The 18430-nt window shown below is 39.1% G+C and overlaps 1 pseudogene; it reads left to right on the forward strand.

Annotated features, from left to right (window-relative positions):
* Positions 1–15659, forward strand: part of LOC102277087 (flavin-containing monooxygenase 5-like) — a 70640-nt pseudogene extending 54981 nt beyond the window's left edge.
* Positions 15660–18430: the final 2771 nt, after the last annotated feature.

The following is an 18430-nucleotide window of genomic DNA, read 5'->3' on the forward strand; positions in this document are numbered from 1 at the left end:
CATCCAGATTGTCTCGTGGATCTGTATTTTCTTTTATCCATACATCTTTTAGTTATGTCTTTTATTTTTTAATTTTTTCTCCTTTCACTGTCAATGTTCTGACTTTATTTTTGTTTCTATCTTTCATGATACAATCTTTCCTAAAGTAACTTTGGTTGTTTAAGTGTGAGGAGAAAATTTTATTGGAAGTTGTGCATGCATAGGTAGGATTCATCTAATGATGTTTTTCACTGTATGGTAGTCTGTCAGGGAAAGTGATTTTTCAGTGGAAGACTCCCAAATGTCAGTATCTAGATTTTTTCCCCTCTTGGCTGAGTCTGCTTTCCCAGAGAGGGCCTCTCCAGCCTTCTTTGTATCTAATATTTCAGTATCTGGGGAGTTTAGTCAGGGGAAGGATAAAAATACAGGGTAAATGGATTCATTATCAAGATGTCAGCTTCAATGTATTACACTTGCTATGAGTTTGACACCTTCCCTGTGACTTTAGGTATACTTGAGCCCCTGAATCCACTAGCAGCCTCCTACACTAAATTCTCCAAGTCTAAGAGCCAAATAAAAAATAAACAAGGCAAATAAAACCAGAGCAACTGAAACAATTCCATACACCCCTACCACATGTTTAAACACCATGGTTAAAAAAATCTTACCGCAATGCAGGAGACCCAAGCTCTATCTCCTGGGTTTGGGAAGACCCTCTGGAGAAGGGAATGCAATCCACTCCAGTATTCTTGCCTGGAGAATTCCATGGACCAAGGAGCCCAAAGAACTACAGTCAATGGGATCGAAAAGAGTCAGATATGACTGAGCGACTAACACACACACACACACACACACACACACAAAGAGCCAATGAGGTTTTGATAGGCAATGTCAGTTGTTGAGACACAACTGGAAAATAATGGACTCATTATATCTTGCATTGTCACTATATCCTCCTTCCTCTCCTGCCCTTCACCCCCATGGATGTATCCAGTGTAAATACACACTTCTACGTTAGAACTAGGAAAGGACGAGCATATTATTTTTGAAGTCAAATCCCCAGAAGTTTTCATGGCACATTTTAACTCTCTTTATCCAGAAGATGATAGCTAAGTTGATAAAAAGATCTAGTTCCTAGGTTGTATTGGTCAACTCAACAAATGCTTTTATGGAATCCAGAATAGGTAGTGTCTCACATTGTGTTAAGAAAATAGCTGAATGAATTGTGGAAATTTTCTTAAATAAAAATTTAGATAGGATACGATAGCTTTTCTCAGAGAGTCATCATATATAATAGAAAACAGAGTGGAAGTACTGAGTGAAGACTGTCATACATAAATTAGACATATGGATGTTAAGATGACAGAGGAAAGAATTTTCTAAAGATTAGTACTTTATGGAAATGGAATATACTCCTTGTGAATCAATAACACCCTCATCACTATATGTAGTCAAGACTTGATAAATACATGTGAAGTTACTGTAAACAGAATTTCTACATTTGGTATGAGATAGAACTAGTCAACCTCTAAATTCTCTTCCATCTCAAGAAATGAATCTATAATTCCGCTTGGATTATAACTGAGAACACAGTGCCTAAGTGATTAGGAATAATCATTTTTAGTTTAGTAAAAATCATTTTGTTTTCTGTATATATTTTTGAATATATAAAGATTAAAAACATCATCAACCATTGTTCCATCACCAAAATGCAGTAATTAATAAAAATTTTATATGTTTCTTTTTGTAATTTACAGCTTGCTTTGTCTTCTTTTAAAAGTTATATCATAAGCATTAACTGAACATTATTTTCATCAAAAAATTTCTTAACATAAATACATAAAATTCCTTAGCATAAAATTATTATACAGAGTGAAATAAGCCAGAAAGAAAAACACCAATACAGTATATTAACGCATATATATGGAATTTAGAAAAATGGTAATGATAACCCTGTATTGGAGACAGCAAAAGAGACACAGATGTATAGAAAAGTCTTTTGGACTCTGTGGGAGAGGGAGGGGGGGAATGATTAGGGAGAATGGCATTGAAACATGTATAATATCATATAAGAAACAAATTGCCAGTCCAAGTTCGATGCAGGATGCAGGAAGCCCAGAGGGATGGTATAGGGAGGGAGGTGGGAGGGGGGTTCAGGATTGGGAACACGTGTACACCCGTGGTGGATTCATGTTGATGTATGGCAAAACCAATACAATATTGTAAAGTAATTAGCCTCTAATTAAAATAAATAAATTTAATTTTTAAAAAATTGATAAGAATGCTTAAATTTGTGAAGCATAATTAACAACATTACTTATTTTCAAAAATATCCATTATACTTTTCCCAGTCAATGAAAATACTTCAGTTTGGTTGAGCTTTTCAATGTGCCAGTTAGCATTAAAATGTACTGCAGACCAATACCTGTGAATGAATTGTAAATCTCATCAAATTAGACATGGTCCTTCCTAAAAAAATGCATGGCAATTTTTTTTTAATACAACTGGAGGAGTCATGGGAAAGAATTACACAGAAACTAGTTCAATAAGCTATACAAGTCTGTAAATTGTTGTGAAATGACTTTATTATAAAGAAGACAGAGGAAGCAAAAGATCTACTTTCAACCAGAGGCTGAAACTGAACTTGATTTTTCTTCTTTCCAAAGGTTGGTCGTTTATCCTTACTTATAACATATATTCAAAAGCAGAGACATTACTTTGCCAACAAAAGTCCGTCTAATCAACGCTATGGTTTTTCCAGTGGTCATGTATGGATGTGAGAGTTGGACTGTGAAGAAAGCTGAGCGCCAAAGAATTGATGCTTTTGAACTGTGGTGTTGGAGAAGACTCTTGAGAGTCCCTTGGACTGCAAGGCGATCCAACCAATCCATTCTGAAGGAGATCAGTCTTGGATGTTCTTTGGAAGGACTGATGCTAAAGCTGAAACTCCAGTACTTTGGCCACCTCATGCGAAGAGGTGACTCATTGGAAAAGACTGATGCTGGGAGGGATTGGGGGCAGGAGGAGAAGGGAACGACAGAGGATGAGATGGCTGGATGGCATCACTGACTCGATGGACCTGAGTCTGGGTGAACTCCAGGAGTTGGTGATGGACAGGGAGGCCTGGCGTGCTGCAATTCATGGGGTTGCAAAGAGTCAGACATGACTGAGCAACTGAACTGAAGCTGAACTGATAACACATATTGCTTTGTGGGGATAGTCACCAATATGTTTTATCTGATTATAGTTGTATGATATAATATTCTTACTGTCCAACCATATTAGCAAGTACAAAAAGTAGGAAAGTTCAGAAATTAATTTGTCCATTCAAATTTGATTTTAAGTCATTTATTAGACCAGCTGAGTCTCAAATTTTGCTAAGTGCTTCAGTTCAGTTCAGTTCAGTCGCTCAGTCATGTCCAATTCTTTACAATCCCATGAATCACAGCACACCAGGCCTCCCTGTCCATCACCAACTCCTGGAGTTCACTCAGACTCACGTCCATCGAGTCAGTGATGCCATCCAGCCATCTCATCCTCTGTTGTCCCCTTCTCCTGCCCCCAATCCCTCCCAGCATCAGAGTCTCTTCTAATGAGTCAACCCTTCGCAAGAGGTGGCCAAAGTACTGGAGTTTCAGCTTTAGCATCATTCCTTCCAAAGAAATCCCAGGGCTGATCTCCTTCAGAATGGACTGGTTGGATCTCCTTGCAGTCCAAGGGACTCTCAAGAGTCTTCTCCAACACCACAAGTGCTTAATACTCAGTAAAATAAGACAGAATAATAAACAAAAGGATATGCTAGATGCAATAAGATTTATCTGCACAAGTCACTATGTGGTTACCTTTTTAAAATGGGCTTAACTATGCCAACAAAGGTCCATTTAGTCAAGGCTATGGTTTTTCCAGTGGTCATGTATGGATGCAAGAGTTGGACTGTGAAGAAAGCTGAGCGCTGAAGAATTGATGCTTTTGAACTGTGGTGTTCAGCCCTGATCAGCCCTGGGATTTCTTTGGAAGGACTGATGCTAAAGCTGAAACTCCAGTTCTTTGGCCACCTCATTCGAAGAGTTGACTCATTAGAAAAGACTTCGATGCTGGGAGGGATTGGGTGCAGGAGGAGAAGGGGACAACAGAGGATGAGATGGCTGGTTGGCATCACTGACTCGATGGACGTGAGCCTGAGTGAACTCTGGGAGTTGGTGATGGACAGGCAGGCCTGGCGTGCTGCGATTCATGCAAAAAAAAAAAAAAAAAAAAGCATGGATCTAAATAGTCACTATGAGCAAGATTGAGGCACAATTTACATGTATCTTAATCTCACCAGTTACAAAGTCATATCTTTAATTTTATTTGCACCTCCTTTAGATTTAGATTGAAACCTTGAGGTCAGGCCTACATCATTTTCTTTGTGGCCTCAGCAGTAAACACAATATCTGGTCCATAGCCAGAGACGAGTAAGTGTTGAGCAGATAAATAAATGGGTAAACAAGTGAATAAATAATCTAAGGCTCATGCATGCATGCATGCTAAGTTGCTTCAGTCATGTCCGACTCTGTGTGACCCCATAGACGGCAGCCCACCAGGCTCCCCTGTCCCTGGGATTCTCCAGGCAAGAACACTGGAGTGGGTTGCCATTTCCTCCTCCAATGCATGAAAGTGAAAAGTGAAAATGAAGTCGCTCAGTCGTGTCCAACTCTTAGCGACCCCATGGACTGTAGCCTACCAGGCTCCTCCATCCATGGGATTTTCCAGGCAAGAGTGCTGGAGTGGGGTGCCATTGCCTTCTCCGACAATAAATATTGATGCTTTCATAGTAATTTCAAAAACACAGTTTTTTTTCACTCAGACCATCTTTATCATGTGTTTTTATTTTAAAATTTTTATTGTGATATAAAAGATATATAACATTGTGTAAGTTTATGGAAGAAATGCAGAAAACCAAAATGGCTCTCTGAGGAGGGCTTACAAATTGCTGTGAAAAGGAGAGAAGCAAAAAGCAAAGGAGAAAAGGAAAGATATACCCATTTGAACGCAGAGTTCCAAAGAACAGCAAGGAGAGATAAGAAAACTTTCCTCAGTGATCAATGCAAAGAAGTAGAGGAAAACAACAGAATGGGAAAGACTAGAGATCTCTTCAAGAAAATTAGAGATACCAAGGGAATATTTCATGCAAAGATGGGCTCAATAAAGGGCAGAAATGATATGGACCAAACAGAAACAGAAGATATTAAGAAGAGGTGGAAAGAATATACAGAAGAACTGTACAGAAAAGATCTTCACGACCCAGATAATTACGATGGTGTGATCACTCACCTAGAGCCAGACATCCTGGAATGTGAAGTCAAGTGGGCCTTAGCAAACATCACTACGAACAAAGCTACTTGAGGTGATGGAATTCCAGTTGAGCTATTTCAAATTCTAAAAGATGATGTTGTGAAAATGCTGCACTCAATATGCCAGCAAATTTGGAAAACTCAGCAGTGGCCACAGGACTGGAAAAGGTCAGTTTTATTCCAATCCCAAAGAAAGGCAATCCCAAAGAATGCTCAAACTACTGCACAATTGCAGTCATGTCACATGCTAGTAAAGTAATGCTCAAAATTCTCCAAGCCAGGCTCCAACAATACATGAACCGTGAACTTCAAGATGTTCAAGCTGGTTTTAGAAAAGGCAGAGGAACCAGAAGTCAAATTGCCAACATCCACTGGATCACCAAAAAGCAAGAGAGTTCCAGAAAAACATCTATTTCTGCTTTATTGACTATACCAAAGCCTTTGACTGTGTGGCCCACAATAAACTGGAAAATTCTGAAAGAGATAGGAATACCAGACCACCTGACCTGCCTATTGAGAAACCTGTATGTAGGTCAAGAAGCAACAGTTAGAACTGGACATGGAACAACAGACTGGTTCCAAATAGGAAAAGGAGTACGTCAAGGCTGTATATTGTCACTCTGCTTATTTAACTTATATGCAGAGTACATCATAGAAACGCTGGGTTGAATGAAGCACAAAGTGGAATCAAGATTGCTGGAAGAAATATCAATAACTTCAGATATGCAGATGACACCACCCTATGGCAGAAAGTGAAGACGAACTAAAGAGCCTCTTGATGAAAGTGAAAGGGGAGAGTGAAAAACTTGGCTTAAAGCTCAACATTCAGAAAACTAACATCAGGGCATCCGATCCCATCACTTCATGGCAAATAGATGGGGAAACAGTGGAAACAGTGGCTGACTTTATTTTTCTGGGCTCCAAAATCACTGCAGATGGTGATTGCAGCCATGAAATTAAAAGACACTTACTCCTTGGAAGGAAAGTTATGACCAACCTAGATAGCATATAAAAAATCAGAGACATTACTTTGTCCACAAAGGTCCATCTAGTCAAGGTTATGGTTTTTCCAGTGGTCATGTATGGATGTGAGAGTTGGACTGTGAAGAAAACTGAGCGCTGAAGAATTGATGCTTTTGAACTGTGGTGTTGGAGAAGACTCTTGAGAGTCCCTTGGACTGCAAGGAGATCCAGCCAGTCCATCCTAAAGGAGATCAGTCCTGGGTGTTCATTGGAAGGACTGATGCTAAAGTTGAAACTCCAATATTTTGGCCACCTGATGCGAAGAGCTGACTCATTTGAAAAGACCCTGATATTGGGAAAGATTGAAGGCAGGAGGAGAAGGGGATGACAGAGGATGAGATAGTTAGTTGGTATCACCGACCCAATGGACACAAGTTTGAGTAAACTCTGGGAGTTGGTGATGGCCAGGGAGGCCTGGCATGCTGCGGTTCATGGGGTTCCAAAGAATTGGACACGACTGAGCGACTGAACTGACTGATGGTGTACAACATGTTGATTTCATACATTTATGCATCACAATGTGAATAACACTGTTTCCTTAGCTACTTTTATCACATCATATAATTGTCATGTCTTTTTTACAACAAGATCATTTAAGATCTAATCTCTTAGCAACTCCACATACTTGCAGTTATAAGATGAATAACTTCTGGAGATTTAACGCACAACATGATGTTAGTCAACAATATTGTATTATGTACTTTGAAAAGAAAATATCTTTTTAAAAACAGCAAAATTATCTAAAGCAATTATCCTCCAATAAAAATTATATTTTAAAAAACCTCAACATTCAGAAAACAAACAAACAAACAAAAAACACCTTCCTATTATTTCCATTAGCTAGTATTAGGTCATTCAAAAAGAATAAACTATCAATATGTTGAATTTATTTTTTTTTTTTTTAACTTTACATAATTGTATTAGTTTTGCCAAATATCAAAATGAATCCACCACAGGTATACATGTGTTCCCCATCCTGAACCCTCCTCCCTCCTCCCTCCCCATACCATCCCTCTGGGTCGTCTCAGTGCTTATAGGCTTTTCTGGAGCATAATTAACAGTCAGTGTAAAAAATTATTTTGGGATATTTTTGTGTCCCTTATACCCATCATAGCCCCTGAAAGATGATCAACATATTGGTATTCTCATTGCTAATAAGACCATTATCTGGTCTTATTTTCTCCTCAAACTGTTAGAAAATGGCTACCATCCCACTGCTTCATTGAAACTTCTCTGGCAAAGATCACTTATGACCATTACCTTGGCAAATCTGATGGACTCATTTCAGTCCATATCTTTCTGAATTCAGTTTTACTATTGCCCATATTTTCTCACTCTGCCTTCAATTAAGTTGTCTTCCCTGTTTGAAATGTGATACACATATACACACATACCACCTTTCCTGGTCTCTCACTTACTCAATATCTACTCATTCATCCTTAAATTTTTGTATGTGTCACTTCCTCCATCAAGTCAAGTATTCCTTCCTATACTTCCTTTTATTATCATTATTATTATTATTATTTTACTTTACAATATTGTATTGGTTTTGCCATACATCAACATGCATCCACCATGGGTGTACACATGTTCCCCATCCTGAACCCCCCTCCCACCTCCCTCCCCATACCATCCCTCTGGGTCATCCCAGTGCACCCACCCCAAGCTTCCTGTATCCTGCATCAAACCTGGACTGGCAATTCTTTTATAATATGAAAGTAATTGCATTTATCAGGTAGTCTGATAATTACTACTTATGTATTTATGTTTCCATAAATACATAAATATGGAGAAACTTTTGGAGAACTTTTGGAGAAACTATATGGAGAACTTTTTGAGGGAAAAATTATTTTTGGATATTTTTGTGTCCCTTATACCCATCATAGCTCCTGACAGATGGTCAACATATTGGTATTATTGCTAATAAGAGTAATCAAGATTTAGAAATTGTAGGTCCTGTGGCAAATTAATTTTATTTTAAATGGAATTGATGGTAGTGATAGATGTTTCCATTTCTAGCAACCAGTTGAGTTTTGAGACACCGTGGCCAAGAAGCATATTGCTGTGATTAGAACTGGAATTAGTGGATTGGGCACCATTAAGTGCTGCTTAGATTAAGATTTGGAGCCCATTTGCTTTGAAAGAAATGATATTGGCGCTCTCTGGATTTTTCAGGTAAGTTTGGATCTTACTTGGTTTGAAGCAATTAACTTTTTAAAACATATGTAAAAATTTGGATAGTAGTTTTGATGGACAGAGAGGCCTGGCGTGCTGCGATTCGTGGGGTCGCAAAGAGTCGGACACGACTGAGCAACTGAACTGAACTGAACTGAACTTCCTCAAATGAAACAATACACCATATTTATTATTGAAGAAATTTGTAAATATGGGTCAATTTCAGACATGGTCATGAAATTTATGAGAGTCTATTCTTTGTAGCTAAGATTCCATGTGACCATGAGAAATATTAGAAAAAGATACTAGTTGAGTGTCAGGGGACGTTCAACTTTAGGGAATCCAATATGTTGCACTTTTCTTCCTTTATGTGCCATTTCTCAAGGATTCTCTATTCCCTATCAGTTCCTATTCCAGGAACGAGTAGAGCTGCATGCAGTTCTCAGGACTGAGATCATGGGAAAGTGTACCTGCTTGGATTCCTTTCAGTAACTCCCTTCAGTGACTCTTTTCAGCGTCAGCGACTCTGTATGTATTGGACTATCCATTTTGTTGCAACTGATGGAATTTCATTCTTTGTAATGGCTGAGTAATCATTTTACTAAAGATATATGAGCCTGCATTTCTGCTAATAAAATACCCTTGCTCCACTAGAGACCTGGGTCCCCTGAGTCCTGCTTTATGTCTTCATTCTCTTTGGAGCATGGAAACCTACTGAGCTCTCTTTCTCGCCTGGGCTTTCAAGACCTCCTTGAGAGGATGCCCTGTGCCTTCGTGAGCAGTGCGAGTCCTGTGTATGGGCTTTATTGGTTTTCCATGTAACCCGAGATATGCTGCTCTCTCTTTTTCTCTCTTTCTTTTCATCGACTCCAGTCCACCAAGTCCTGGTCTGTAAAGAAGACCAACAGTTGAGAATTAAGGTTGAGGATGCTAAAGATGTCACAGATTATTTTTTCCTGGCTTAAAATGGGTATAAGAAGAGTAAGATAAAGATTTTCTTCCATGGCTTATAATTTTGTCATGTATTAATATAAGTATTTATAGCTTTTTTATCCCAAGGTCTTAAAAGTATTCTATAATTTTCTCCCAGAAGCTTTATTGTTTTACCTTTAATATTTAGATCTATGGTTCATTTTGAATTACTCTTTGTATATGCTGAGAAATAGGGGGTCAATTTTTTTTTCTCATAGAGATAAATAGTAAAAGCACTACTTATATTTTGTTCAAAGTTGAAATAGTGCCTCATTTTGAAAATTAAATTACTTTATATGTGAATTTATCTGTTAATTCTGTTCCACTGATTCACTTTTCTATCCATGTACCACTATTATTTTTTAAAACTTTATACTCCTATTTTGTATTGATGTATTACTATATTTGCTGTTCTTATTCTTCTTCATAAGGACTGTCTTAATTTTGCAAGGATACTTACATTTCCATGTAAACTTTAAAATTGCCTTATTAATGTCCACAAAAATATCTTCTGGAATATTATTTAGGATTGTATTGAATCTATAGATAAATTTGGGATGCATTACCTGAGTCATCTTATTCATGAAGTAGTTTATTTCTCTAGTTATTTATGACTTTTTAATGTGAAAAACCTTTCATATCTTTTGCAAGATTTTTCTTATGTATTTGATGCTTTTACTTTAGTAAATGGTAGCTGTTAATTGTTGTTCTTCAGTTTCTCAGTTAAATTCGACTCTTTGCAACCCGATGGACAGCAGCATGCCAGGCTTACCTGTGGTTCACTATCTCCCAGAATTTGCTCAAACTTATGTCCACTGAATTGGTGATGCCATTCAGCCATCTTATCCCCTGTCATCCCCTTCTCCACCCACCTTCAATCTTTCCCAGCATAAGGGTCTTTTCCAATGAGTTGGCTCTTTGCATCTGGTAGCCAAAGCATTGGAGCTTCATTTTCAGTATCAGTCCTTCCAATGAATATTCAAGGTTGATTTCCTTTAGGATTGACAGGTTTGATCTCCTTGCAGTTCAAGAGACTCTCAAGAATCTTCTCCAGCACCATAGTTCAAAAGCACCGATTCTTCCTTCTTTACGGTCCAACTCTCACATCTATTTATACATGGCTACTAGCTTTGACCACATTTGACCTTTTTGACCATATTTGACCTTTGTTGGAAAAGTGATGTCTCTGTTTCTTAATATACTGTCTAGGTTTGTCATAGCTTTTCTTCCAAGGAGCAATTGTCTTTTAATCACATGGCTGCAGTCACCATCCCCTATTTTGGAGGCCAAAAAATATAGGGTCTCTCATGGTTTCCAATTTTTCCCCATCTATTTGCCTTGAAGTGATGGGACCAGATGCCATGATATTAGTTTTTTGAATGCTGAACTTTAAGCCAGCTTTTTCCTCTCCTCTTTCACTTTCATCAAGAGGCTCTTTAGATCCGCTTCACTTTCTACCATTAAAATGGTATCACCTGAATATCTAAGAAATGGTATTTCTCCAGGCAATCTTGATTCCAGCCTGTGCTTCATCCAACCCAGCGTTTCTCCTGATGTACTCTGTATATAAGTTAAATAAGCAGGGTGACAATATACAGCCTTGAAGAACTCCTTTTCCTATTTGGAACCAGTCTGTTGTTCCATGTCCAGTTCTAACTGTTGCTTCCTGACCTGCATACAGGTTTCTCAAGAAGCAGGTCATGTGGTCTGGTATTCCTGTCTCTTTCAGAATCTTCCACACTTTACTTATGTAAGTTTTCCACACTCTGTTTATTTAACTTATATGCAGAGTACATCATGAGAAACACTGGGCTGGAAGAAGCACAAGCAGGAATCAAGATTGCCGTGAGAAATCAATAACCTCAGATATGCAGATGATACCACCCTTATGGCAAAAAGTGAAGAAGAACTAAAGAGCGTCTTGATGAAAGTGAAAGAGGAGAGTGAAAAACTTGGATTAAAGCTCAACATTCAGAAAACTAAGATCAGGGCATCTGGTCCCATCACTTCATGGCAAATAGATGGGGAAACAGTGGAAACAGTGGCTGACTTTATTTTTCTGGGCTCCAAAATCACTGCAGATGGTGATTGCAGCCACGAAATTAAAAGACAGTCCTTGGAAGGAAAGTTATGACCAAACTAGACAGCATATTAAATAGCAGAGACATTACTTCGTCCACAAAGGTCCATCTAGTCAAGGTTATGGTTTTTCCAGTGGTCATGTATGGATGTGAGAGTTGGACTGTGAAGAAAGCTGAGTGCCGAAGAATTGATGCTTTTGAACTGTAGTGTTGGAGAAGACTGTTAAGAGTCCCTTGGACTGCAAGGAGATCCAATCAGTCCATCCTAAAGCAGATCAGTTCTGGGTGTTCATTGGAAGGACTAATGCTAAAGCTGAAACTCCAATATTTTGGCCACCTGATGCAAAGAGCTGACTCATTTGAAAAGACCCTGATGCTGGGAAAGATTGAAGGCAGGAGGAGAAGGGGATGACAGAGGATGAGATGGTTGGATGGCATCACCTATTCAATGGACATAGGTTTGGGTGGACTCTGGGAGTTGGTGATGGACAGGGAGGCCTGGTGTGCTGCAGTTTATGGGGTCACAAAGAGTCGGACACGACTGAGCCACTGAACTGAACTGATAGCGGTTTGGTAGGAATTGAGGTGGAAGGAAGGCTAATGATGATTAATGACTGTGTTTTTCAAACTAGGATACATAATAATACATCATTTTCTTCCTCAATTCTATGTAATTCAAAATATATTTTATCAGTAAGAGATCATTATGGCACAGAATGCAAGATTACATACATTTTCAAAATTATACATATCTACAAAAAGGTAGCACTGAAGTGACTTCTAAAGCACTTAGTACAAAATTACCTCTGTCTTCTGTTAGAGGCAAAAATTGGATAAGCACAGATTTGGGGGGAAATGCAAACTGACTTCAATCCCTTCTCATATGTATTTCTTTCTTTTTATATATTTTATTACTTGGGATTTTTTTGGTTTTTATATAGATTTTTAAGTCAGCATCCAAATATCAGTGATGACCTGACAAACCACATAATTTCTGGAAGAGTCCAAGTGAAACTCAATGTGAAGGAGTGCACAGAAACAGATGCCATTTTTGATGATGGCGGCATAGAGAGTATTGATGTTGTTATCTTTGCCACAGGATACAGTTTTTCCTTTCTTTTCCTTAGTAATTTGATCAATGTCACCAATAATAAAGTGTCCCTGTATAAATTCATGTTCCCTCATGACCTGGAGTGGAGAAAGCAATGGCACCCCACTCCAGTACTCTTGCCTGGAAAATCCCATGGATGTAGGAGCCTGGAAGCCTGCAGTCCATGGGGTCACTAAGAGTCGGACACGACTGAGCAACTTCACTTTCACTTTTCACTTTCGTGCATTGGAGAAGGAAATGGCAACCCACTCCAGTGTTCTTGCCTGGAGAATCCCAGGGATGGGGGAGCCTAGTGGGCTGCCATCTATGGGGTTGCACAGAGTCAGACACAACTGAAGCGATTTAGCAGCAGCAGCAGCAGCAGCAACATGACCTGGAAAAGTCAACACTGGCTGTCAACGGCCTTATCCAGCCACTTGGCATCATCCTATCTATTGCAGAACTCCAGTCTCACTGGGCTACACGAGTGTCAAAGATATGTCAATAAAGATTGGATAAATTCCTCATATTTCAGGGAAAATTAGTCTTCAGTTTCTTCTTGCCAGTAGTCATCTCCTTTCAACATTTGGAATCCTAAAACACTCTGATTGTCTCTTCTAGGATGAAATCAACTACTCTCGGTGGAGAACATGTTGGCAGATATTGCCCAGAGGGAAAAGGCAATGGAAAAACCATAAGTAAATAGTAACAACTAGTTTGGAACCAGTGTAGTGATCATGGAATCCCTAATCCAGGCTCAAAATCCATGCTTCATCTCAATTATGTGGGTTTTTCTCCATATCCTAAGTAATTTTGCAGCATAAAACCAGGTATGAATCTTAGTCCTCTGAGTTATGCAACAATTAATCATATTTATTCTCTTTAAATCATATTAAATCTGAATTTCAGTCTTTACTCGTTGTTTCTTCTATGGTTTCACCAGAATCCAGGAAATTTATGTAATCCCCCAAAGATGGGAATATTCTCTCATTTTCATATCACATTCCTTACCGGAATCCTCATTGTCTAGATCTAAAGTGCACTCTTAAAATCTGGAAAATTTGACTTTTCTGCCATGATGAGGATGAAGAGGTCTTTGCTGAGGATGGGGTCTCCAGTTGAGATGGGCTCAGAGTCTAATCTCCCCAGGAATTCAACACAGTTATTCCCTCTGAAATCTTGCCATGGGCTCCCAAACTCTTTCACACCACTCTTCTATATCACACACTGCATGAAATCTCTCCCTCTCCCATCTTGTTGCCTTCAAAGATATGTCATCTTCTTCCTGAGCCCAGAATTTAAGCAAACAAGTTAGAAGTAGAAATTACAAGGAAGCTATTTCTTTGACCATATAACAAAAAATGTCTGATGCAAGGAACTATAAAAGGCTCAGCTACTTTGATAGAATCGTGGAGATGAGTAATACAGACAGAAAATATACAAATTAACATCTTAATTACCTCACCACATCATTTTAGGATTTTAAAAATTGTAATATGTTTATATGTGTGTCCAAATTCATTCTCAGTAACCCACTCCAATTTATACTCAGTTTTACAAAAGTTGTAACACAATGAAAACTATTGGTTGAAGTATTCAAGTACCATTCTCATCAATACTTGTAATAAGTGAAATGTCTCTAGTTAACTCATTAAAAATCTATTTCATGCATATTATGGCAGGCACATTGCTAAGCATTTCCAATATGACAATGGAGAGTGATGTAAAATGGCAACATTGTAGTTTCTTCATATGTAACAGTACCTAAAATAATCCTTCTGTTCTCAGATGTAAAGGCTATAAACTTCATGTTGTTGTGAAGGTCCCACATCATGGAACAAAGGTTCAGATCATGCAAAAGAGGTGCCAGCTCTCACACATCTCTAAGACGACATTTTGTGTGTTCTTGCATCAGGAAATACACCATACCCTGCCCCCTGTTGTACAGGTGTGCACAGGACCACAGATATTCTATGAAACACATTTATGCATGTTATGAAAGGTCATTCCTTCTTCAAGACTCTTTATTGCTATATGTGAGAAATAAAACTATCATAATGAAAAATCAAACCCACAGTATAAGTAGGGCCTTTAGTGTTTTGCTGTCCTTGGATGGTCATCATGTTGAAGCATATGGATCAAGGCAGAGCCATACAGACAGCTGCCATTTCCCCACAGTACTGATCCCTGAAGCAACTACAACCACTGCATCCCTACCCCATCACAGCCACCAAGCACCTTGGCCAAGTTCTTAGTGACTGATTGACTATCCATCCCCCAATTGATGGCATGCACACAGGGTCTAGAAGTTAATAGTTTTCTATCCCACCCACACAACACACAGGGAAGTACTGAACTGGATTACAATCCTTCATTTACAAAATGAATTTCTTAGAAGGTAGGGATCACCGTTAAAACCAATCTGCAGTTCAGTCTCCTTAGAACAGTCAAAAATGAATGGACAAGAGCATGGAAACTTGGGTTCTGTGAATACTTTGCCATTTAGTGGCTGAAGGGAGCAGGGTTTGTCACTTAGCTTTCTAGTTCTGTTTTTTTCCCCATTTAAGGTGAATAGAAGTAAACTGGTAGCTTTCAAATGATGCAAAGCTCTGTCCTCCCACTTGTTTCAGGTATGTGAAGACACCCCGCCACACCATCCAAGTGGATCACATTGAGTATATGGATGAGATTGCCACCCTAATGGGTGTGAAGCCCAACCTGCTATTCCTGTTTCTCTCAGATCCAAAGCTGGCCGTGGAGGTTTTGTTTGGCCCATGCACAGCATACCAGTACTGCTTTCAGGGGCCAAGGAAATGGGCTGGAGCCCGGAGACACATCCTGACCCAGACAGAGCATATCATCAAGCCCCTGAGGACTCAGATTAGTAGTCCGGACAGTCATTCATCCTCACCACTCTCTTGGATAAATATGGCACCTGCTGGCCTTGCATTACTAACTGCTGGCTTAGCATACTTCAGATATATTCATCATCGTATATGGAAATAAATGAGTAAACATTGAGGGAAAAAGCATGTAATATTTTCTACTCATCTTGGATCATTATGTTTAAGCCAGTCACACATGTATAAAATGTTATTTAGTATTACCATAACTGTTATATAAAATATTATCTAGATATACTTTACAAATAGATTTATTTCTTAAAAATAGGTATACATTTTGCTTCTAGAAGTAATGTGAATGTCTAGGGAGAGCTTATCATTAAAAGGAATTCTATGTAAAGTATACCCAAATTGGTTTCCCAAAGCTCAATTATCCTTTTAGGAATTTATAAATAAAATATTACTTTATCACTGTATTTTCAATGTTATTCTTTTCTTCCTTCCAATTAAATTATATAACATTTTCATTCATAATAAAAGCTGAAATTTTTATTTTTGTGTTTACAACATAGGAAATAAAAATCAAAGGGGAAAGTACTTTAGGCTTTAGTTTCTCAGAAACTAAAAATGTTTTTTTGAGTACATTTGCAAACAATCATTTTATTTTGAAGAAACAACTAAAGAAAAAAAGTGCAGTGTATTACATACATTTTAATAAATTACTCTAAACTTTCAGTTAATAAGCAATTATATAAGGATTATATAATTTATATATATATATTATATTAAGAAAAAGGCTATACTGATATCTAAGTACCAAATACAGCTACTAGTTGGTTGACCTGGTCCTTTGGCTCAGCCTTCAGAGCAGCCCTCTCCATGTGTTATGTAGGAGACTTCCTTACTGATGTCATTTTGGGGGTGCCATAAGAGTTCTCTGCTCCAAAACACTTTCTCCTCCTCCTGACTATGTGAAATCCTCCCAAGACTCAGCCTCTGTTTTTTGACTAAAGGGTACTTTTCCTGTCTGCTTGTTAAAATCCAAACTACCATGGAATAGGAGTATGAAAATTAAGTGGGGTGAGGCATGGGTATTGAGCAGCTGTGTGGTTGTAGTCATAAGAAGGAACATTAGTAGCATATGCTAAAAGCATTACAAAGTAGTATAAATATTTACTAAAGTGGTGGCTCAGACGGTAAAGCGTCTGTCTACAATGCGGGAGACCTGGATTCCATCCCTGGGTCGGGAAGATCTGCTGGAGAAGGAAATGGCAATCCACTCCAGTACTATTGCCTGGAAAATCCCATGGACAGAGGAGCCTGGTTGGCTACACAGTCCATGGGGTCGCAAAGAGTCGGACACAACTGAGCTACTTCACTTTCCTTTCCTTTTCCTTTCTTAAAGACAAACCGATTTTTTTTTTTTTTTTTTTAAATTTTGGTTGCACTGCATCTTCATTGTGCACAGGCTTCTCTAGTTGCCCATGGCATGTGGGATCTTAGTTTCCCAATCAGGAATCAAACCCATGTCCTCTACATTGGAAGGGGGAGTATTAACCACTGACCATCAGGGAAGTTCCAAAACTAAATTACAATGACAGCAAAATTTAATATCTTCCCATATTTCTCACAGTAGCTTAAATAGCATGCAGCTGTTTTGCCCCACTGTACACACACAACCACCTCAGAACACCACTACTAGGACTAACCTCATAATTACTGATCTCTCTTTAAAACACTGATCCTTAGAACCTGTGAATGTATTACCTCCCATGAAAAAAAAAGGGACTGTGTGTATGTGATTAAGATAAGGCTCTCCTGAGATGAATAGAGGTCCTGGATCACCCTGATGGTCCCAGTATAATCAAAAGTCCTGATAAGGGAATGAGGGAGGTGATGGGACAGTAGAGGCCCTTGACACATTGGCTGGTTCTGAAGAGGGAAGTAAGCCACTGGTCAAGGAATTTAGGTGACCTCTAGAAGCTGGAAAAAGCAAGGAAAGGATTCTCCCAGAAACTCCAGAAGGAATACAGACCTATCCACACATTGGTTTTAGCCCAGTGAGATTTCTAACAAAGTAAAAATCTGTGTTAGTTAAGTAATCAAATCTGTAGTGATTTGTTACAGAGAAGATAGGAAACTAACACTTTCTAAATATAGAAAGACAGTGAAAAAGATCTGGAACATGGTGGAATATGAGGATATGAAGTTAACATCTCCTCACAAGTATATCAAGAATACATCAGAACAGCTCTCACAGAGCACCTACTAAACACTAGTGGAGGACCTCAGACACCTAAGAGGACAAGAAAACTCCCCACAGGTAGGACGTAAGAAAGAAGGAAAGTGGGGAGGAAAGTGGAAGTGGAAAGGGACAGGCACCACTGAGGGAGAGCTGAAGGAGAAGAGAGGCTCCCACACTCAGAAAGGCCCACTCACAGCAAGGGGATAAATGGGGACAGAGAGGGACCTTTGGGGCATCAGGGGATTGGAAGGCAATGAAGCTGATCTGTGGAAGGCAGGACTGAGTAAGACCTATAGGAATGGTCTGTGCTGCAGCCCCACACACCTCAGCCTGAGCTATGTGTATCCTGGTGAGGTGGACTCTAGGGACCAGAGAGTGGGGTTTGGAGAGTTGACCAGGAAGGGAACAGCTGAGAGCAGTGAGGACACAGCCAGAGGCAGCAGAAGGAAGGGCTCCACAGCTGGGAAGTTTAGTGGAGGGAGCCCGGGCCACCATGTAAGCCAGGTGCAAATGCAAGCTCACTCAGCTCACCACACAATAGGCCAACAAGTCTACAGACAAGATGTTGAGGCAAGGACTTTATTCAGAAAGCTAGCAGACCAAGAAGATGGTGACTAATATCTCAGAACAACCGTCTTATTAGTGTCTTAATGCCAGTTTCTTTTATAGAACAGAGAGAGGGAGAGAAA

Source organism: Bos mutus, chromosome 3 (assembly GCF_027580195.1).
Source record: "Bos mutus isolate GX-2022 chromosome 3, NWIPB_WYAK_1.1, whole genome shotgun sequence".
Taxonomy (NCBI): Eukaryota; Metazoa; Chordata; class Mammalia; order Artiodactyla; family Bovidae; genus Bos; species Bos mutus.